The 24,176-nt window shown below is 39.5% G+C and overlaps 1 long non-coding RNA gene across 2 annotated transcripts in view; it reads right to left on the bottom strand.

The window, feature by feature from the left end:
- Window positions 1-4,432: 4,432 nt before the first annotated feature.
- Window positions 4,433-24,176, bottom strand: part of LOC128453892 (uncharacterized) — a 43,499-nt gene continuing 23,755 nt past the window's right edge. Inside the window, exons 3-5 of one of the 2 annotated variants that reach the window (XR_008341559.1) lie at window positions 13,283-13,335; window positions 6,516-7,434; window positions 4,433-6,477 (exon numbers count right to left, since the gene is read on the bottom strand). This is a non-coding gene — a long non-coding RNA (uncharacterized LOC128453892). Of the gene's footprint in view, window positions 7,435-13,282; window positions 13,336-24,176 lie in introns of both variants that reach the window. The other variant, XR_008341558.1, reaches the window with a different exon arrangement.

Raw genomic sequence — 24,176 nt, 5'->3', positions numbered from 1 at the left:
GTCTGTCTAAACAAGAAAGACAGTGCGCTCCCTCCTAACAGAAACCTCACCACTGAGTGTGTGTGTTTGTGTTTGTGTGTCTGTGTGAGTGTGTGTGTTTGTGTGTCTCCTCTCCACAGCAACAAGCTTCTCCTTTTTAACCTAAGCTTACTCTTAACCCTTCACATGTGGCTTGACATGAGTTGCACAAGACTTGTTCTCACGCAGCAGGTTCCAATCTTTTTGCGACACAGGTTATTGTTTTTTTTAATGTTTCCACTTGTGTTGTTTTTATTTAACAAGTGGGTTTTTAGAGGCTAAAACAGGTCAAATGAGAACACAATTTAAATTTCACAATTAAATGATGACCTTTATTTGCATTGAATTTCCTTACCATTGTTACAAAGTGCTCAACAACAAGATGAACACTAGTCACAAATGACTAAATCTGTCGTCTTGAAGGTGAATACTATTATATTTTATTCATGTTATGCTGCACATGTTCCATTCTTTGGTTTCACATTCTTAAATGCCAATTTGCTACAGCCAATTTTTGATTTTAACCTTCTCGGGGCATCATTTAATGTCGAAATTGGTCGACAACACTCTGCAACTAAAAATAGACGTGACATTTAACATCGCTGTCGCTGCACGTCATGCCCCACGCAACTGATGTAAATGTTAACTATTCAGCTACTTCCAAAAAATAGCCCAATGTGTATGATGCGTCTCTGTGTGTGCACGTGTCAGTGCACGAGTCGACTCACTCGGCACTGAATTGGTTAAACAAATGTTTTTTTTTTTTACTACACGGTTCTTCATTTCAACATGTAACTCGACATGACAACTAAATGTTATTATGAATAGTATATTATCTTAAAACATCAATAATCTGTTCTCTTATTTTCCCAGGTAGAGGAACAATATAGGAAAATATATAAAACTAGCTTGTGAAACAGTAACATGTGGTTGTGACATTGTTTTTTTCTTTAAATGCAAAGAGGCCATGTGCGGTGTCAGTGGTTCACTAAGTGCACTCGGACTATTTTCTATTTCTTCCTCTTTGTGTAACACATGACCTCAAGAGGGAAAGTCTTCAGATATGGTGATTGGGTAGTTTACCAGGTATAAGCTGACTAAGGGCTTTTCTAGAAATGTAAAAAAATATATATATCTCAAGATATTGTTAAAACATTATTACGCTTGTTTAAGGTGGAACAGCTGTACTGATAAGAGCAAAGAGCAAAGTGTGGTAAATCCTATTGTACATATATATATAAAGCATATAACTTTAACATCCAGTTAAGAGACAAACATTAGATAAACGTGGTCATAAAGATGGACGACGCTTCTCCACTTCCCTCCACTGTACAAAATAGAAGCCTCCTGGGAACAGGTACCGCCATCTTGGAGTCTGCGCAGTGGAGAGTAGAGTCGTGCTGTCGAAGTCCCACTGATACACCTGCCTGACCAATCGCCAGCCAGTCTCGGCTGTCAATCATGCCCTGTCACACCATATATGGCATCAAATGACTAATTGAAACCAGAAACATGAAGACTTGTACAAACATCAGACCCGAAATGACAGAAACCATCTTTGAGAAATTGTATTTGTACTTTAACTTTAGTGTTTGGTCCATGTCTGTAAACATGGAGGAGGCAGGGTTTACGACTTATTGTTGTGAAGCACTTTGTTACTCGTGTTGAAAAGTGCTTGACAAATAAAGTTATTATTCTTAATATAGAAATCAAAACATGAATCTCAGCCTTTCCATCAGGTTTTACAACCGTTTGAACTTTTGACTGACACAAGTTAAGTGCGTCATCTCGTTGCACCCTCTTCCTGTGCAGATGGTTTTAAAGTGCGTCAGCTGGAGGATGAATACCTCCAGCTGTTCCTCAGCAAACCAAGTCCACATTCATCTGCGGTTTCTCTTTTTCCTGTAAAAATTGTTTGAATTTAGCATCTCAGAATCAAATGTAGAACAAACTAATTCAATGGACAGGTTTGGTGCAAGTGCTCCTGCCTCATCAGACTCGCCACGGATCAAACTGCACCTCACTGCCTCTGGGAATATTTGTGTTCTTTGGCAAAGAGCTCCTGAAGAGTTGCTAATTTCACTTATTAGCGTTGTGAGTCGTAAATAATGACGAGCAGGAGGGAAAAGAACCTTTTGTCACAGAGTTACAGAGTTAAAGACGACACACCCCTGTTTTCCCCAGGAATACTTATGGAAAATCCCCAGACTCCCAGGCTGGTGTTGCAAGACGTTACAGATTAGATGCTTGTACAGATCCTTGACAGGAACCTGGATCAGTTGATTTCTCAGTAGTATGTTTTAAATACACAAAACTACACTGGTAGAAATACTGAAATGAACCAATCAAAGGCACAGATGCAAGATGTCCCTCTGTGGTATCTAGCGTGGCAGCAATGTGCAGACAGTTCCCCAGGCGTCTGCCGCCAAATCAAATATGATGAACATGAGGGGATTTCAAAATATTGACAAATTACACAACAGCAACACGTGAGAAAGTAGTTCCACAAACGCAAATGAGCGAGAGCATGTGTCATTAAGTCACGTTTATTTATGAAGCACATTTTAAACAACAGGAGCTGACCAGCGTGTCTCGATAAACACAAAGACAAGAGTAACAAAATAAACAGTTTGCAGTTGAACCATAAAAAGATTGGAGTGTAATTTGCAAAGCTTTGGAACAGTAGATGAACCTTTGCCCAGCATCAGGGTGAAGTGACCTGTCGGGCTTATCTGTGCAGGGAGCAGCTCACACGTGAGATTTCACAGAATTCCTCCTCGTCACAGTCGCTGTTGTTGAGCCCAGTGCTAGTTGTTAATTTTACCAGTACAGTCCCTGGTATCTTGTCTGGGCTGTAAACCAGCAGGCACAGCTGGCTTTAACCACAGTGCATGACTGCGAGTGTGTTTTATGGAAGCTTGAGCGTCACATTGTGTGTGTGGGTATGTGTGTGTGTGTGTGTATGTGTGTATTTGTGTATGTGTGTATCTCAGCCCTGCAGATTTAAGTGTGTATGTGTGTGTGTGTGTGTGTGTGTGTGTATGTGTGTATTTGTGTATGTGTGTATCTCAGCCCTGCAGATTTAAGTGTGTCTATGTGTGTGTGTGTATGTGTGTATCTCAGCCCTGCAGATTTAAGTGTGTCTATGTGTGTATGTCAGTGTATCGCAGACCTGCAGATTTAAGTGTGTCTATGTGTGTATGTTAGTGTATCTCAGCCCTGCAGTTTTAAGTGTGTCTGTGTGTGTGTGTGTATGTGTGTATCTCAGCCCTGCAGATTTAAGTGTGTCTATGTGTGTATGTCAGTGTATCGCAGACCTGCAGATTTAAGTGTGTCTATGTGTGTATGTTAGTGTATCTCAGCCCTGCAGCTTTAAGTGTGTCTGTGTGTGTGTACTTGTGAGAGTGTGTGGCAAGCGATTGCTTTTAGACATGTCAGGGCGTATTCTCAGTCAGTGCTGCTTAAAGGCCTGAGGCACTGAAATGATTGTGACACATAGACACACACACACACGTACACTGGTATCACTGAGTTTGTATCGTCTAGTGATGCATAAACACAAACTGATCAAATCCTAAAGAATACAAAAAAAGCAAACTCTCTGTTTAAGCACTAAATGGCTGAGATCTGCATTAAAACAGTCCTTGTGTCTGGCAGGATTCAATCAAACAGAAGTCGAGTAATTCTAAAATGTGACATCATTACAGAGGTAAATGTTTAACTGAACATTTTGTGAAACAACAACACTGCACCCGGGACACCAGAGGTAAATCCCAGGTGACCTGTCACACTCACAGACGTGCAGGTGCCAGAGTACAAGTGAAGCACATCTTGATTAATATCGGTTTACGGCCTCTTTATCGTCTGACGTGTGCAGCGACAACACTCTGCTGACTCACTGCTGCTGTTGTGTTGTGTTACAGTAGCCTCACCTGGGGGGATCTACCTGTGCTGCACCTGAACTCCAGAGGAAAAACAACTGAAACGTCTTGTCTTTAACAATGTAGAGAAATTCTCAGACAAATGTCATATCTTAAAATATCTCACCGGCGCACGTGTTGTGTTATTTAAATTTGGAACATTTAAAATGTTGGAAATTATTCAAAGTGGTTTGAGATCGAAAACAAGATAGATGATCCCGCAGCGGGAGGTTCTCTGCTCAGACGTGTTCACAACAGCAACACATTATCATCAGGATTCAGGTGAGAGTTCTAAAAGAGACGGTGGAGAGAAGCTGGGATCATGGGGATGTGATGTCGTGGGTTAAAACCAGTAAGAAGCAGGTTGCAGATGCTTCCTACATCTCCATGTATTTTCTCTTGATTAATATTAAACATTTGAGTCTCATGAGAGAAGTTAAACCAAATGTAGCTTCATCGTGCTCCTTCAAACACAAAAACAACAGACAACTTCCTCAGTGTGTGACGTTTTATTGGTGGAGTGTAATTTCTCACAGGCAGGATTCACTTCTGCTAAACTTTACTAAACAAACCCAGAATTTAAAATGTAGAAGTTTTAAATATCTCTTTCCCTCTGTCCTCTCTCACACACACTCTTTCCTGTTCAAGGTTTTGCCCCCATCTTCCTATTTCACACGCTCTCTTTCAAGCACAGACACACACACACACACACAAACACACACACACGCGCTTCCTTCAGGCTTTTGACAAGTTGCTATGATCATAAAAATGGATTTAAGGAGAAACACGCAAAAGTTTTTAAATAAAAGGTCTCAAACTAAATAATTCTTGGGGTTTTGTGCAAACTTATTCTTTCCTACAGGGGGCGCTTGAACACCTGCACAGTAATTATCAGTTCCCCTAAGTTACATGTCTCTCACAAAGACTGTAAATAAAGATGGCCGACACGTCTCCAGCTCCTCCCACTATCCAGAAATGAGTCTGTGTAGCAGCGATCGAGGGAATGACGCTGAAGTAGCAAGATCCAGCCGATACACATGCCCGACCAATTAGGAGTCAGTCTCAGCTGTCAATCAAGATGTTTCACCCTCGTTTATAGCGTCAAATAACAAATTAAAATGTGATGAGAAACAATCTTTGAGAAAAATGTACTTAACGTTTGACCGTGTCCCATCTGCTAACATGGAGGAGGTGAGACTCATGACCTATTCAGCAGCCAGCCAGCAGGGATCAAGACACTTTGGCTTCACTTCAGGGGAGACGCCATGTCGTCCATCTTTATTTACAGTCAGTCTCAGGCCACGTTCACATTAATGCAGATTAAGTCAGAGAATAGTGTGTGTACGTGTGTGTGTGTGTGTGTGTGTGTGTGTGTATGTGTGTCTCAGACGGATCAGCTCATCCTAACATGTGTCATCACAGGTCAGTTCTTTCTCTCGGTTAAAAGCAGTATACAGTTTAATTTATTTTAGTTTCCCTCAGAGTTAAAACATTTGTTTGTGTCTTTTTTTGTGAATGAACATAACTCAGTTCATCTGGGGACTAACAGGAAAATCTCTCGAGGGGAAAATGTGTTCGGGAAAAGTAAGTTGTTCAGGAATGAAGCCTGTTTACACTGGTGACCACATTTTGAAATGAGACAATATTGTTTGACTGTGTGACAACAGCCTGAGGGTTATGAAACCTGTAAACAGACCTGTGAGTGATTCAAACCCTGAGCGTTCCCCAGCAGGAAAAAACACAGGTTATGAAACTATGAAGCTATGAAGCTGTTCAAATATAATCAATGAAGTTATTTCTATTTTGTACTCTTTAATAGTATTGTATGAGCCTTTCTGTCTGAGGGATCCTATTGTGAAAATCAACTTTAATATTTGAGAACAAGCTTAATGGAGATGATTAAAGTTTAATGTTTTTCTGTTTTCTTCTTTCAATCAGTCCCACACACTTAATCCACTTGAGACAGAAAATATAATATATATTTATATACTGTATATATATGTATAAAAAAATAACGGTATGCACAGGTATGAAAAAGTTTATTTTACAGAATAAGCATTGAGTAAAATTTGTAAAATATTTAATTTCTATTTTCAAGTTCTATATATTTGGTTCTATTTGTGGTTTTTGATTTATAAATAAGTTTATGATTAATCTGTAAATTTAAATTCAACATTTAATGTTTTATATGTATACATATTAGCCCTAAAATCGGTACTGGACATTTTAAACTCTCTAAAATCATTATTGGCATCGGCCGGCAAAAGTCAATATAAGTCTGGCTGTAAAAGTAGTTTTGAGATTTAAGTGTTGGACAAAACCAAGAATCTAAAGACGTTAACTTGGAGTTTGTGAAACTTAACATTTTGCCCTTTAATAGTTGATTAACTGAGAAAATGTAAATAACATGAATCACATCCTTAAATTACATTGATGCACCGACTGTACACAATGACCTGGTTTCTATGCACTGAATATACTGAATTGTTAGTTAATTTATTAAATGCATTATTAAAATAAAGGGAAGATGCATTAGCTACTACACACACACACACACACACACACACACACACACACACACACACACACACACACACACACACACACACACACACACACATGTTTAATGGACGTGTGAATAAATCTGTCTTTTCCATTGTTTGGGGAAAAAAATCTGCACAAATTGTGCGACTGTTATCAACTTGACAGAACAATGGATCATCAGCATGAACACAGTGTTTTACAATCAGAACTTTCCAGATCCGCTTGCTTCCCTGTGATGAGCGACTCACACTTCAGTGTCTGTTGGTTTAATGTTTGTTCTTCTGATTAAATTCTTTGTTTAACAAACTGTTCTAATTCCAAACACCTTGTATATTTTTTTAGCAAAAAATCAGCTTCAAGCCTGATTTATTTATAAAGTGTCCAGGAACACGAGTTACATGACAATAAAAAAATATTTAATTCACTACGTATACATAAAAAAACAAACATATTACACTTAATTTACATGTAAAATCCATTACCCTTGGTTCCTCTTTCACTCTAAGTCTCTTAATGATTCAACATTTGAAGATAAAGCCTCACAGCAACTGGTTTTATGATAAATAAATAATGTTAATCCCACTCGGCTTCAGACTCTACATTATCTTTGACTTGTGTGTTACTTCCTGTGGTCACCAGCATTCAGGATGTACCTCACTGGGCGTGGAGCACTCCGAAAATCCTGCAGGTGTTTAATTGTCGCCTGGTGCAGAGCAACAACACAATCCCTCCTCACGGCCCCCTCAGACCTCATGAATGGGTTCTTCCCTTCAACATTTCAACATATTCTTCACAAAATCCACAGCACATTAGTGTGTGTTTTTTTTGGCCAGCAGCTGCAAACCTCGCCTCACAACCCCAGCAGCTCCTCTGCCGCCGGCTGTGGTCTGCGTCCACCAGCCAACCCATCTCATGATGTCATTTCCTCCAAACCGCCCCAGCAGCACGTCATCTGGAACACAGCGAGAGAAGAAACATTGTTAGGATGTGGGAAGAGAAGAAAGAAAAACGCACGAGGAACATAAGTTAATAAGCGATGAGAACAGGAGGTGCACGTTGCATTAAGTGGTGCTCAGGTATCACAGGAACCCGTTATAGTAGAATGAGTGACTTAAAGAGTCTGGAACAGAAAACAGTGCAGCACAAATTTTGCAGCTCTAATTGCTCTTAAATAAAATTTTATCTGCAGAGAAGGAAACACGATTTCAATAAAATAAGTCATCACGGTTCCTCAGATTGTCCAGTAATAATATTCCAGAATATGATATACCATAACAAAACATCTTAAAGTGCCAGTTCCCCTCACTGTTAGGAATATATCTGCAATCCAACTCTCAGAGGTCAGTTTTAATGAAGGTCCTAATAATTAGGGTCACTTTGATTTGACCACACGTCTGTCCGGTCTAAACAGATCAAAGCGCTGTTTTGTTTTTTTTACTATAAAGCTTTACTGGAAAGAAAAGTCCATTTCAGTTTTGGCTCAACAACAGACAACAGGACCTCTTCCCTCGAGCTTTCTGCATCACCCGGAGAGATGAAAGATGTTGGCAGGCGTTTATGGTTGAGGTTTTTAACAGATGAATCTCTGGAAAAAACGGCAAGTTCCCTATTTTACAGGAATCTGCTCGTATTCATTGTGGTGTTTATTGTTTATTTATGAATACTCCCTTAAGTCAAATGTGTGAGTGTGTTCTCATTTCTCAAAAGATAAAGAAAGGAGGAAACAACACTTAAATGCTCAGACAGAATTTCCATCTCGAGTATTTCTTGTCGATTACTCACTATTAAAAACCGTTATTTCTCAATACCCCAGATTTCTTCATAGAGTCTAGATTATATTTCTACACACACATTTATCCTGTGGATGCAAATGAAACTAGACTGTGACTCAGTGTAGAGCAGATATCCTGCACCTGATCCTTCCAAACGACTCCAGATGAGTTGTGTTTGAGTAATCTAGAAACAAACGCTGATGAAAACACAAACTCCTTGGGTAGCGCTATCTTATGTAAACACACACACACACACACACACACACACACACACACACACACACAGGCACACACACCTATCTACTAATCGACAGGCCTTCCTCCAGAGGATGAACGTCTTCAGCCAAGTTAAAGTACCATCGTCGGACACTGTGATTAAAGACCTTGTCAGAAGTGTAGAAAAGATAAATTACAATCTTCCATTTATAATCCCCCCCTCTCTCCCCCCTCTTTCCCCCCCCCCTCTCCCTCTCCCTCTCTCTCTCTCTCCCACTCTCTCTCTCCCTCTCTCCCTCTCTCCCTCTCTCCCTCTCTCTCTCTCTCCCTCCCTCCTCACACCATTACACCCACCACAGGCGAGACACTCTGAGTCTCCAGCACGTTTAATCTTTCTGTCGAGAGCCGAGCAGATGAATTAGTCCTTTGCCCTTTTTAAGCGAAGCAGCGATTTGCTCCCGACTCTTGAGACGTCGACGTGAAAAACACGTTTTCATTTCCACTCTTTGGCTTTTTGGAAAGTTCTTTCTATTCCAGGTCAAGTGTTAGATATATTTCTGTCAACAACAATGTGGTTTGGACGAAGTCACATTTTTTAAGGATGTGAGATCAATTCTGAAATCTCAGGTCTACGCTCGTCCAGGAGTAAACAACTGCGTCACTGTGACTCGAGACAATAAAGGGATTAAATGGACGTCACTTCACTGCAGAGATGTTTTTCCTCTCGCATGACGATGATGAACAACTGGAACCGGTCTGATAGATGATCCGTCTTCCTGCCTGATTAAGTGGATCTGCATTTAGGGCTGTGGCCAGTTTAACCTCCGTGTGGGGGGGGGGGGGGGGAGAGATTTATTGGAAACAGTGACAGGATGTTTTAAAAAAGCTTCTAACTGATTATGTTTAGATGTTTAACAGAAACTTGTCCTCCTCTCTCACTACACCTGCCTTCATGCAGAGGTTTAAAAATAATAATGAAACACTTGTTTATTTCCATTTATGCACTATGACCTCAGAGCACTCTTTTACAGTTTAAGAATTAATTGTGACGGAAAATTACCATTTAAAAAATACTTAAATTGATAACACAAATCAAACTCAAGTTAGTATTTGTTGATTTAACTTGTTAAGTTTAACTTAAAACTCTTTCTTGTGTTATTTAATGATGTCGTTTTTTAAGTAGGTCAAACGGATGTTTTCAGTGAAAGTGAATCAACGTTCAAATCTAAACAATGAGTGCAGACTAATAAAATCTAATTTCTGAAAGATGGATTAGAGATGATATGCTTTTCATTACTTGTAATTATATTTCACTATTATCACCACATCGTTTCTCTTGAAATCCTACTGGATAAGACAGTGTTTTATTTATTATGATTCCATCAGAGCAACATGACGGATCAGTTTAAGATGAGGATCAGTATTAACTGTGCAGCTCTATATTCACTGAAACGACAGGTTATCGACGAGGTGTGAAGCTCACAGAGAACTTCCCTCAGCCTCTGGAGACACCAGTTTGTGGAGAGAGCAGCTGAAACACCCAACGCTCTCCACTCTCATTACTTTCAGTCCGTAGGTGTGAATACAAATGTCCCCGGGGTCAAAGATCAGCAGAGTGTCTCCGCTCGGTTCATTACGGCTGAGAGGAGATTTGACGGATGAGCCGACGCTCTGTTTGTCGTCTCCTCTGATGAAGTGAAAACCTGCATCAGCAGCTCTCAGGAAGTCAAACAGCAGCTGTATGAATCGGCTGCAGGTCGGGGGTCAAGGTGAGGGACGTATGCAGTGGATTCATCATTCTGCTCCCTATCAATACATGATTCATCTGAGCTGCGGTTTATAAACTCCTCTGTCGATGTGTTAGGCACAGCGGAGGAAATGTACCTGGACGTTGGTCGCCAATAAACTGAATTAGGCAGATCCACTTAACTGCTGCAGAAAATCCTGTCTTTAAAAATGTTGTAATGTTCTTTTTTGTAGACTGTGATCATATTGAATGATGTCGTTTGAATATGAGAAGCACCTCAGACGCAGCACAACACAACAAAGTCTAAAATAACCATATGGTTGAATAAGGGTTAAAACCATGAGCAATATAAACTTAACGTATTAAAGTGCACTGTTAGGTGTACCTAATAAACTGGAGCGAATGCTTATCTTTTATTTCTTTAAATATGCCGACGTCAATCAAAATAACTTTATTAAACCAACGTGAATATTATTAATGTGCTGATGACACGACACATGATATAACAACAGTGATGACAAAACCAATACACTACTGTTGCTTGTTTCTTCTAATCAATATCTGCTAAATAGGACATTGCTTTATTATTTATTAATTGTACAACAATAAAGATAATAAACAAAGCTAAGCTATAAACTGCTCATGAACAACGTCTGTGTCGTTTGTTTCATTTCATCACGACTCGTATATTTTTAGCTATTTTAATAATTCTAACATTGTCATACTCTTTTCTGAGTTTTTTGTTGTTTCGCTTAAAAACAAAAATGTAAAAGGTTTAACATCATTAACAGGATTTGAGTTTTTTTAGTGACGTCTACTTTTACCTCCCCTCGAAATGACTGCAGCTAGAGTGGAAAAAAAACACGAATCCCTCCGGAGTCGGAGTGAATGATTAATCGTTTTCACTTCACAGGAACTAGGAGCTGCGCTGCTGACTGGATGGATGTGGAGATAAGACGCCTGAGACCAGAACGAGTGGGAGGTGAGACATTTACCACAAATTGGATGTGGTCCCACACACACAGTTTTCAAAACAAGTCCAGGAATAAAGCTTCTTCTGCTCCAGGTCTTTCTGAAGGGAAAAGGAACATCTGCTGCTTTTGTTCTTGGGATGTTTTGTTTACGTGGGTTCTACTTGGCTCGAGTCTCCGGCTGCAGAACTGAAGGAACATGACGTGAAGCGGCCGCGTTGCACATTCAGACGTTCAGCTTCCAGTCAGTGAACGTGCAGATTCACACGGACTCGTGCACAACGCGGAAGAAGGTCTGTCGATTACATGTGTCATTAAAATAACAGAACTGACTGATCTCTCCTGTAAACTCTGTCCACTGCCTTTGTTCCAAGCACAACATGATCCCCAGTTATCAAACCATTTCCTACACTTAAATAATCCTGATGAAGGTGTGAACTTGTACAACACTCCGCTCCATATACTGGAACACTTACTTCACATCATATGTGATATGTGTTAATATAAACCATATTGATATTATATATCATTTTATACAATAATATTGTCTTTTGCACACTCTGTCTACATATTCTCACACTCATAGTATATTATATTATCTATTGTATAGTCAAATACTTATATTTATACCTCTACTATATATCATATCATATTATATCATACTGTTTGTATATTATTTGTATATATAAGTCTATATACACATATTTATACATGTGTACATGTTATTATTCTTATTATTATATTTACTATTATTATATATACTGTTGCTGCCATTATTATTATTACTATATACTGCTATTATATTGGTATAATTACTATCATATATAAATATATATTATGTTATATTTATATACTATATATACTGTACTATTTTTAAATACTGTCTAACAATAACATTACCATCATATCATCAGTACTATTACCATCATCTTGCCACTGCACCTTATCTACCTATTTATCTTGTGTTTCTGTTTTTATTCTTTCTACCTCAATATTTTTATTTTATTTTATTCTATTGTTTTTTATTGTATTCAAATGTACCAGCTGCTATGACGAATTAATTTCCCTTCGGGGATGAATAAAGTATATCTATCTATCTAACTTCCTGTCAAACTACAAACATGGCGTCCAGATGTCACATGTGAGTGCAGAGCTGCGTCATGTGAATGTCTCTAAAGTCTTCCTCAGCTGCTTCCACGCTCTGTTTCCTCACGAGGCCGAGACGCCGTCAGAATCGATCTCTGAACGATGAATGGACGAGTTGCACTTTAGCTGATTGATCTGCTGCGGCCCAACTCAGTCAGTCGACCAACACGTGAGACAGAAACTAAAACTCAAGAGAGAGGAGGATGTGACGGATTTGTTGTCAGGGAGAAGCTTGTAGTCTGCAATTTTTTGTTTATTATTTACTGTTTATTCGTATTTTGCTGTGTTGGAAAACATCTTCTCCTGCATCTTGAAACAGCTCTCAGGTGCTAGCGTGCTACATGTAGCATGTGTAATGAATGTAATGGTCAAAAAGTCTAAACATCTGATTAATGTAATTATTATTATTTGTTTTTTTTGCATCCTGACCACAGGTACCTAAGATTTTTGTAGATCCTCTCTTTAAGATTAAATATTACTGCAATGGAGATGGACACTGACACCGAGGGAGCAATTATCACTACATTATATTTATTAGACACTAACTGGTGTCAAGGCAGATTTCACACAAATGTTTTTTATAGATTTAAGACCTTGACAGGGCAGGTGAATTATTTACCCTGAGGTTCCATATTTAAAAAATATAAAACAGACAAAACCAGAGAAAGACAACTTCATCAAGCTGCTGTTGGAGAAACGACATTAGTGGAATTACGGGGAAATCAGATTTAGAGCTGAAAATATACAGAGAATAAAAAAGGCAAATAGCTCAGCGGCTTCCTAGGTTTGCAGTGTTTAAAAAGCTTTCATTCCAAATATCCACCTGTAAATCCATCTCTCATTGTCTCTCATTATCTCGCCTGAGGGACCACCCTGGAGAGGTCTGGGATTATGTGAGATAAACATAAACCAGAGGCGTCCAGTAGTTAACAATGTGCAAACACCTACCAGATGTTCTCGGTGGTTTTCCCCTCGACGTGTTGGAAACCTGCTCGTCAGACCTGCAGAAGAAAGAAACACAAGTCTTAATCTTTGTCCTCATGACAAATAACAACAATAGAAAATAAAGGCAAAGGATAATTCCCCAAAAAAGGCTAGAAATTGAATTTGTGAAGTCGGGACTCTCAGTGCTTATAGTTTTTCTATCTTAAGGATTATTTGAATATCCTTCCCTGTATTTATCTGTGCTGTTTTCAGGAACTCCAGAAAACTGTCTCCGGACTTTATTCTTCTTATTATTATTATAATAAGCGTCAGGGTGGAGCAGCAGGAGACAGGACTTGACATTTAGCTGCAGAAAGGTGCAGTCGTTTTGTTTACAGCACATTGACACCGGAGCCGGCTCTTATCCCCAAAAGCTCCCAGATCCAAGATAGAATCAGATAATCCTGCATTAGTCCCATAACAGAGACAAGTGCTTTGTTACACAGAAAAGTCAAAGGTATCTCATTGTCTCTGTCAAGTTGTCGTCTTCTTCTTCTAGGTGTACGTCTCCTAATTAATCATCCTGACATATTTGTATTTTCTCTGGACGTTTTCTCATTGTGCTGTCACATAGGATTGAGTATCTGACTCAGACGTTTGCATTCTCACATTCAGCCCCTCTGGAAAATGTGCAGAGTTCCGTGCACGTCTAAAAATAGCTTTGGTGTCATGGGTGTAAGTCAGTTTGATGATTAGAGGATTTCACTTTAAAAGCACCACTGCTCTGATTCATGAAGTCAACACAAACTGAAGCGTCAACACACAAAGTCCGTGTACAGAAGTGTTTTTGTACCTAATTCATAGATCCATGTATAAGTTTGCACGTGATACTAAACACTTACATTCACTCACTTGTTATTGTAATGTTTGATGTACCTCTGTGTTCTTCTTGTCTTAGAGTTACTACATGATTTGAATTGCAACCTTTAAAATGAGGATGTGGACTCGACCCTGTGCAGTGAGGAGATCTGCAGCTTCTGAGAAAAACAATCAGGTTCAAATTCTTGCCTAATTTCCCTCTGATATTTTGATGAGCCTTTTTCTGATGCGTGTTATGAAATCACACGGTTGTATCACACTCTGACTCTCGGTATGAATGGTGCAAAGGCCTGTGCGGCGGTCGGAAGAACACTCTGTTGAGAAATATCCGTTTCCGTGCTGAAACACCGAGATTTTCGAACAGAAAAACCGAAATAACAATTCCAGAGAAATTTTCTTTCTCTGCCGAAGCCCCTGTGTCGTAAGTCGATCATCTCACATGTGGTTACGACTGAAAGACGCCGGATGACTACACCTCCTTTCATATTTAAATCAAGCGTACAAGCCAAATCTCTAATATAGAGGCACACAATTTATAGTAATTGCAATATGTGGGATGTAATTTCAATTTCAGAAAATTTAGCAAATAGAAAAATCCTTCAGAATGCACAGAAATAAATCTGGATTAAATCTGGATGGTAGAACTTTAAGGTTAAACGAGGTGACTCACAGGACTGGATTATTCTCTGGGATCAAACCCAACCTCACACAAGTCAAACTAAATGAACCCTCTGATCTTTCTACATGTTTTGTTTTGTGTCTCATGATCTCTCTATGTCACAGTTCACCGGTGTGTGTGTGTGAGAATTTGTTTGACACATGAGACAATGTCTGAAAAACCGTCCCACACAGCAGACAGATGCAAAGCGGCCTTTGTGTGGGCGGCGTTTTGACTAAACCTGGAGTCTGTACATATGTGTGTGTGTGTGTGTGTGTGTGTGTGTGTGTGTGTGTGCATTAGACACAAGGTGAAAAGAGGATCTAGCAGGGGTGATCAACTGTTAATCAGGCTTTGTCTCTTCTCTTTCAATTGCAACAGGATTTTAACCTTGGTTCTTCCCTGACACATACGACATCCCTTCCGACAAAGTTTTGTGTAAATTTGTTCAGTTGTCTTTGTGTCATCTTTTTGATAAACAAACACACAAAATGGACCGGGGGTGAAAACACAACCTCTGTGGCTGAGATACGATTCTTTTTTTAATCTAGAGATCTATGAGAGAAACTGTAATAAAAAAGATGTCACTTGAGCCTTGAGACTCTTAAGTGACACAACTTTTTACAGCCACCCCCCTGGGTAAACACAGAGAGAGAGAGAGAGAGAGAGAGAGAGAGAGAGAGAGAGAGAGAGAGAGAGGTTCTGAACGATGCAGGGGAGTACAAGTGGAAAATGATCAGAACATCCTGTTACTCCTGTTTTTTAACATGTTGCGAAAGACACAGGAAAGTTTGGAGGATGTAGACGATAGGAAGCAGCAGGGCTTAGTCCCCCCCCCCCAGGGTTGATTACAAAGATATGATGGGAGTGATGAGCAAATATGTGTAAGTTAAACTAACAGAGCATCAGTGGCACTCCCACACACTTCATCCTGTGAGTCTGAGTCGTCGCTCCAGAGAAGAAAACCTCCTTTTCGAGGGGCTCCAGTAAAAATAGCCCAGTTGGCTTGTAAACAACGCGGCTTCAGAAAAAGGAAGTGAGGTAATATCAGTGAGGTGCTGAGGCAGCGGGGAAACAGGGACGATCCAACACCTTCTCCATTCTCAGTGGAACGTGCACATGTAACCGAGGCTGAGAGGCAGGTTCACGGCCGACAGCAGCAAACGCACCGTCACAGAAACAGAACTGAGCTGAGGAAATGAAATGGGGTCAAAGAGTAAATATAAAGTTCTTCAAATTGAACAACAAAACATATATGAAAGTATTTTCCTGATGTCGGTCTTGTGTCAACCCACACCTGTAGAGCGCTGTAGGTGCTCATTAGATGAAACAGGTCGTTAAGGTGAAGCTCTGTCGTCGGAGGCTCCTCTGTCGTCGCTCTACAATTTACATTTCAAACACACGCAGCCTCCGCATTGTTCCGAGGGACAATGAATATGTTGATACAAGTCTTTACACAATAAATCATTTTCAAATGTAAAATTCTATTAAAAAAAATTTCGGCTGTTACTGTTCATCTGGACTTTGACTCTCCAGAGATGTTTAAATATATTATAAGACAACACAGCTGCTATATGACACATTTAAATAGTTTTTAAATTTAATCCACAACAAAACTGAGCCAAGTAAATTCATGAGTCCTACTTATTGAAAAGTCCTGTCCATGTTCTTGGTATTTATTATATTTAGAATAATAAAGTAAAGGGTAAGTATCATCTGAAAAGTTTATAATATGATTTTTATGATGGGTTAAAAGAAGAAAAAGTGAAAAATAAACCGAATCAAGGGACAAAATCAGACTTAGAAAATATCAAATTTAATCATCATCCAGATTATGGTCGTCACAGAGAAGTTATAGAATCTTTACTTAGATCAACATTCACACTTTCAAAGGTTTTATAAAATGTATAAAGATGTATAAAATAAAAGTGACAGATGATAAATTGCCATCTTCTGCTAAAACTGTTAATTTGTTCTGAAGAGCCTGACAATGAAATACCATGAATACACTGTATTCGGTCAGATACACTTTTATAAGGTCAATGATGAGAAATGTTTGTGTTACTCTGATGGGTTTTGTCACCTGGTTTTAAAATGTGATGACTACAACAACACAAATAAAGGCTATTTAAAAGATTTGTATGCACGTGCACATTTGTACCCAACAGGCTTTAACATGTTTTCTTACACCCATTAAAAATAAATCTGATACCACGCTCCCGCAGCCGAGACTGAAACAAACCACCCGCACACGTGAAACCTGTGACAAGCAGAACAACACGCTGCTGTAATTAATATCACTTCAGTCACATGAATACCTGACAAGTAACCAGACCTCCCCCCCCGACTGAGATGCTCTTATTCTGTCATGGGACAATAATATCGAAAACAGGAGCTGAAATGAAGATGAGAAAAACACGATAACACGATGTGTTGTTGTGTGTGAAAATCATGTATCATGTGAATTTCAATTTCAAAAGGCTGAAATTAAAGGCTCAGGTAAAACTGACTTTTAAATACTGACTTTACATAACTCCATAAATGAGTCCAGATAAAGTGAAAATGGCCGGAGCAGCGTGGTGGACATCAGAGAGCGTTTGATGCATCAACACCTTCACACCTCGGCATCAGAGGGAACATGTCCCCCGTGACCTCATGTGATCGGATCCCACTTCCCTGCTCTACATGCAACACGTGTGTCATCTGTGTTAGTTAAGACCAAATTATGTTTTTATCGATAAATGGGCCACAAACAAATCAGCGTGTGGGCTCAGAGAGTAAGTTCAGTTCATGGTGAAACTGCAGCAGGTCAGAGGACGGCAGCTGAGTAGGATGTATTCACATGTGTCCCGTGATGCATTCACATTCACACACGTGGGATTGGATCTATTTCCGATCTGAGTGCGTTCACACCTGAACTTAGAGCCGTCCTCTTGGGATCCGATCACAGAAACCTCATGTAAAAACCAGGTAAAAATAAATAAACAGTTTTCACTTGAAACTCCTAAAAAACATCCCTGATGTGAACCAACATTATGAGCATGTGTGAAAGTGAAGATATGAGATAACAAAGCCTTCACAGAGCTCAGTGATGACGGAGCAGTTCTGATCTTTCTTTCATGTCAGGTTGTCATCGTTGTGTGTTTGTCTCTGTTTAGAAAAAGATCACACAAAAGCTACTGAAACCGCTTCTCTTGAAACTTAACTCTTAGAGCGGATCCGTGAGAAGATGTTGTCTCTATGAAAAAAAACAGGCATATGTAGAATTGTAATATCTATGAAAACATGAAATCTGGACTTTGGGAATAAAAATATGTATTTTGTTCAATTACTGTACAGAAACAGATTTATAGAACCTGCAACAACGACCAGTGAGGATTCAATATCTTTCAGTCTCTACTATTTTCAGAGATAAATCAAGATAGATCCAGGATTTTTCTTCCACCTCCCCTTCTACCTTTATTTTGACTTGCATATACAAGAAAAAATAAAACTACTTTGTGTTTGCTTTGTTCCCCCCCGTTCAGGTTCAATGAAAACATGTGGTGGCTTCTGTAGGAGTCAGTAAAAGTGATTGTTCAAGCTTTACGTTTCTAAAAAAGTAATTTAAAGAAGTGTAAGGTGTACAGTGCAGGAAATAAAATAAATAAAAGGCTAAATAATAACATCCTAATTTGACCTAAAAGTCTATTTAAGATTTAACGTTACTTCCTCCTGGTTTTGGATTCTACAGGCTCCACTGCAGCATGAGTTCAAAATAACAAAAAGGTTCATTTAGCTACTTCGATTTCCCCCCTCTTAATTAAAAAAACTTTTATTTCTTTACCGAACCTAATATGAGCAAAAGATCAGCAACGTGGTGGTGGAGCTAAAACACAGCCGGCTTGACCCTCTAGGTTCCTGAAACTGGGAGAGGAGACGCCCACAGAGCCTGTACTGGGTGAGGCTGACGGTGACTGAAACAGCGTCTCTACGTGCTGCAGTCACCTCGGTGGTTATCTTGAAAAAAAAAAAAAAAAAAAGAAGCCTGAAATCTTGTCATGTGCTTCAAACAAACGATAAACAATCTCTGATTTGAATGTGTAAATGTCACCGGGGACAGACGATGAGCAGCGAGAAGAGGGAACAAGCTCTCACCACACGAGCGCTCAAATAAACACACACACACACACACAGGGTTCAGGACATGCAGTGCAGGTGACCCAGCTTCACACACAAGGACACACTGGGACACAATGGGACACACTGGGACACGGCAGAGAAAGCCTGAGGACACCTGAGTTTTACAAGGATTCTCTTAAAAAAACGACTGGAGGATGAGATCCAGTGACTGTGAAAGACACGTGACCGACAAGGACCCAACACGCAGGGGCCGTGCACGTCCTGGATTAATGAATCTGTGTCTGATGTGGGTGTAAAATAAGTTATATATAAACAAACATCCCTTTAAAATAGAGACACAAACATCACTCACACCTACGGTTAATTTAGACTGTCCTTAAATCAACAAAAACACGGGGGAACATGCTAAAGAACATGTAATAACAGTTTTATGTGGGTCAATGCAGAAGCAGACATATAACACATCTAGGTCTATGTTCCTGTGCATGATAACAACATTCATATCAATAATACCACAACAAAACATGCACACACACACACACACACACACACATATACACAAGCTTGGTGTGTTGGTATTAGTACAAGCAAAAACAACATTAACATCTATTACATATACTTACATGCCCTCCCACTGTTAACACACACATTGTTTACAAAGACACATGATGTGCAAAAAGACTCACGGACACATAATGAGAACTGAGCTGAAATGCTCTCTCTCTCACACACACACACACACACACACACACACACAGTTAAATTCTTAAAGCCCCTAAAGCAACCAGAAACAAACCACAAACACACTAATCACACATGCAGTCATAATGTCCACCCATGCACACAAATATATATAATATTTAGAACACACACACTGACACACACATATTTACATGTAGTACATACTGCTCATTCACAGCCCAACAGATACAAGTATAGCCGTATAAATACACACACACTCTTACACACGGAACCAGTTAGTGATTAGTCAAAGTGATGCCACCCACACGGACTCCACACTGCCTGACTGAAACCATCAACATGTTTTTATTTACTTATTGTCTCGTTCTAGATCAGAGAGACCAAACACACACACACACACACACACACACACACACACACACACACTGACATTTAATATCTTAAACTAACATCTGCAAACATTTTCACTCTAGTCCCAAAGGAGAGTTATCAGAAATATGGTGAGGACAAGTCAGGTTTAAAGTTCAAAATCTATAAAACTATATTAGCTCTTGTAAGTTAGCCTGTAATTAATTTCCCTAAACTTCAAATTAAATACTGAAGGAATCATTTAACCAATTTACTGGACTGTAATTAAAAAAAAAACTGTTGTAATAAAATCAAGACAAAATAAAAAGAGGTCTAAATAGTTATTAAACTCGATATTGAACTTGATTAAAATATCAAACTGCATTAAGGTCATAAGCCGAAGCAAATACAGTTAATAGCACCGCAGTCAATTCAATAATCAGAAACTTCTCCTCAACAAAACATCTACTACGAGGAATCAAAGTAAGAGTCGGTATTAATCTCAGTCTGTAAAGATAAAGAACTGCGTCGAGCTCCGAGAAGCTGCTGTGAAATATCCAGCGACTCATTTAGAAACTGCTCGACTCACAAGCCGAGTCGAGATCGAAGGAGACGAGCGAGATGTGAGACGGAACAAATTCTAAAAAGTCACGAAAAGGCTCGAGTTAAAAGGTGTAAATCAGAAAGAGATGAGTCAAAGTGAGGGTTTAAATACACGACTGAATTACTACTCTTAGTATTAAACAGCAGGATATTCGCAGCCTGACGATATCACGTTAACCTCATTTCACTCTCTTTTTGCTCTTGTTTTTTTTTTTTAACATGCATTTGCAGAAAAGGTTAAAAGATTTTTTTCCAGCCGAAACTGAGTGGGTTGTCAGAGAACCGAACACTTCAACAAGGCAAATTTCCCCCGATGCTCTGGTAATATTATCACTCCAAAGCATCATGGTTTCACTTTGACTTATGGATTTATTTATAAGAAGAAAACAAGCCTGACACCGAATAACACGACACACGGCCTCAGGTTGTGAGTTTCAATGTCCCGGATGAACTCGTGTGTGTTAAAGTTAGAAATGGAAACAAAACATCTCATGTTAGATTTTTTGTTTCTGTCTCAATATGAGGAATTAATTTGTAGATTAAATGTAAAAAAATTAGGCATTTCTCATATTATAGAAGGGGGTTTTCTTTTTATGTTTAGATAAATTATTTTTAACTCATCAGGAAATAAATCCCTTTGAATCTAAATGGAATTAAATTTTGCCCATAAATGTTCATAAAGATAAGAAGAGTGTTTCAGGGCAGCATCACACTTTCAGATATTTAGATCGTGGCATAAAAAGAAAATAACCGTTTAGCTCCAGTCCGCCCACGAGTCACCTTTAAAGGATCGTCGATCAAAGTCATTCTCACTCTGAGGCAGTTTCACTATTACTGCTCCTTTTATTTATTAAAAAACACACACAAACTCATTCTCTCCACGGCCGACATCGACTCATGGACTTTCTTTGTCACACACACACACACACACACACACACAACCACACACATACACACACACCCTGAGGAACATTCAGGGGCCTGTGACACATCAGCAGCCTCCGACAACAATTTTCTAGCTCGCAACAAAACCAGCAAACACAAAGTAAAGTTGGAAACCAGATGGACAATTTTTCCCCACACGACAGAGACCGGGTTCGAGTCTGTGGGACGCACACAGCCGTCCCTGGAGGCCGTCCCCCCCCCACTGTCTCGAGTCCCTCCTGAAAAATCATGACACAGCCCAGCACGGCTCAACACCTCAGAACTAAAGTGGGGACAGATCTGACGTTTTACTCGACATCTTTCTACTATCAAAATTAGTCAGAGAGCAGCAGAGGAGCCGTGGAGGCTTTGATGCGATCAGTGAGCGTTTCAAAGAGTGAAAAGGAAGCTGAGAGGAAGAGAGAGCCGTGGGCAGGAGAGCTGAAATCTGCTTTTTCCTCTTTCTACTGCCGCTGAAAGTTTGATGTTGAAGAAGGGGAGAAAACAGAAGAGAAACAGGAGAGAACACAGAAGGGAGGTTGAATTAAGAACCTCCACAAATAAGAGCAATTGTAATCTCAATAACTTCTGCTTTTTAAATAAGTTAAACCAACTTCAAAACTGTTTTTGTTTGGATTTTAGATTCAGAGCTCAAATTCGCCTGCCTCTATTATTTCTGCCACTGACATTTAAAAAGTAGTAAAACATGCAAACAAAATAAGAGAAGCAGAAAATAAAATATAAAAGAATAGAGTTATTGATTTATTCAAAGGGTAAATCTATTCCAAAAAGGAGGATTTTTATGTATAGGTCATGTAAGTATTCTCTTGTGACTTGAAATGTTTTGAAGCAGAAACAAGAGAATAGAGAATAGAGAATAGAGAGAAAAAGATAAGAGAGAGAGAGAAGAAAGAGGGAGAGACGTGTTGGTTGAACTGTGGTGCGTGTTGCAGATTACAGCCCCGACCGAGCGGAGGAGTGAGGGAGGCTGCAGACGAAGAACGAGAGTCCGTAGGAGAGCTGTGGCCTAAAAGCAGCCGACTCCATTTTGAAGTGAGATGTGAAAACGACACCACCCTCTGTTGAAAGTGTTGAAGTGAGACGAGCGGTTTCAACGAGGCCTCACACTCACACACAAACACACACACACACACAGACACACTCACACACAGAAACACAAACACACACACACACACAGACACACTCACACAAAGACACACAAACACAGACACACACACTAACTGAACTCAAGATAACAACCACTCCATTATGCACCATATTGCTGCTTGTTATAATTTAAGACTTATGCAAACATGTGGCATAATTTTTTCAAATGATCCAACAATAATTACCACTCAGTGAGATCTGGATCATGTGGTGTTAATTATCTAATCAAGTGGTTTAGACTGAGTTCATTGTGACTAATAGAGAGAGATATGGCTCATGGAAGTTACCACCATTAAGATTTACCTTTATTTATCCTCCATAGAGAAACTTCACAGATGACAAAGCAGCAGGAGAAAGTAGCAGGGAATATATAAAGATATGAATAACAATATGAATATATACATAGAAGTAAAGTCAATGGTATATATACACACTTTCAAGGCTTTCAAAACTGTGCAATATACAGGGATCAAAGTTGTGCAAAATGTGCAGAACTTCTTCCCTGAGATCTAGTTTTCAGTTGCAGTCTAATGGCCGATGGCACGAGGCTGGATGAGTCCATATCACTGAGTGTGTGAGAGTTGGTGCAGCTTGAATATAAACGACAAAAATAAATATTCATCTGTTCATCGGCGCAGTGCCTCTGAAAATCTGTCATTTTTACTTATGAATATCTTTTCTGTGTCTGTCCATCCGCTGAACGATGCACTGATCAGTGTGTGCGTTCATTTGGTTGATTGTGTAGTTCTCCAGTCAATGTAGCTTTGAACCCAGATCCATCAACAACAACAACAACATACACCCCCCCCCCCCCCCCCCCCCCGTCTCATTCAGACAGATTTCCATTCAGATCGGACTCCACATCTATAAACTATTCAACACTTTCTCACCCAGTTTCATAGTTTGACAGCTCAGAGTCTAAAAGAAACAATCCAGAACTCAATCATATTATTTTTATTAAAAGGTATTAAAAAGGAAACACGACCAAAGCACTGGTTCTTATGAGCGCACTGAGGCGTTCAGAATCAAACTCCCACACCTCCCACTCTCTTCCTATATGCAAAGTGGGGAAGGATCTAGACACAGTGAGGCCTGAGGTTACGAGCCGTTCTATCATGTGACGGATTAGTGGAGAGGACTCGACCAGCCTCGATATCACCTGCTGGTATTCACTCGGCTCGGCCTCGCGTTCCCAGTCGTTACCAGTTTACCACCAACAAACAAACACTGGAAAAGTTATCAACAAGAATAAGAGCAACAAAAATAAACCTGTCGACTGCAGATTTAAAATATTTTAGTTAAATTCACAAACGCTCTTAAAGTATTGTTTGTTTTTTTCTGGTCAAGAAGGAGGTGAAGTAAAAACATGTCCTTTAAAAGTTAGCACCTTTTTTTTCTTCTCCCAATCGCGTGTGTGTGTCTGTTTATCAGTTTGTACATCGCAAAAAGTGTGTGTGTTTGTGTATGTGTGTGTGTGTGTGCGTGTGTGTGTGTGTGTGTCGGTGTCGTTCAGAC

The sequence above is a fragment of the Pleuronectes platessa genome, chromosome 12 (genome assembly GCF_947347685.1).
Source record: "Pleuronectes platessa chromosome 12, fPlePla1.1, whole genome shotgun sequence".
Taxonomy (NCBI): Eukaryota; Metazoa; Chordata; class Actinopteri; order Pleuronectiformes; family Pleuronectidae; genus Pleuronectes; species Pleuronectes platessa.
Note: the sequence above shows the minus strand (reverse complement) of the source record. Positions and strands in the feature narration are given on the sequence as shown.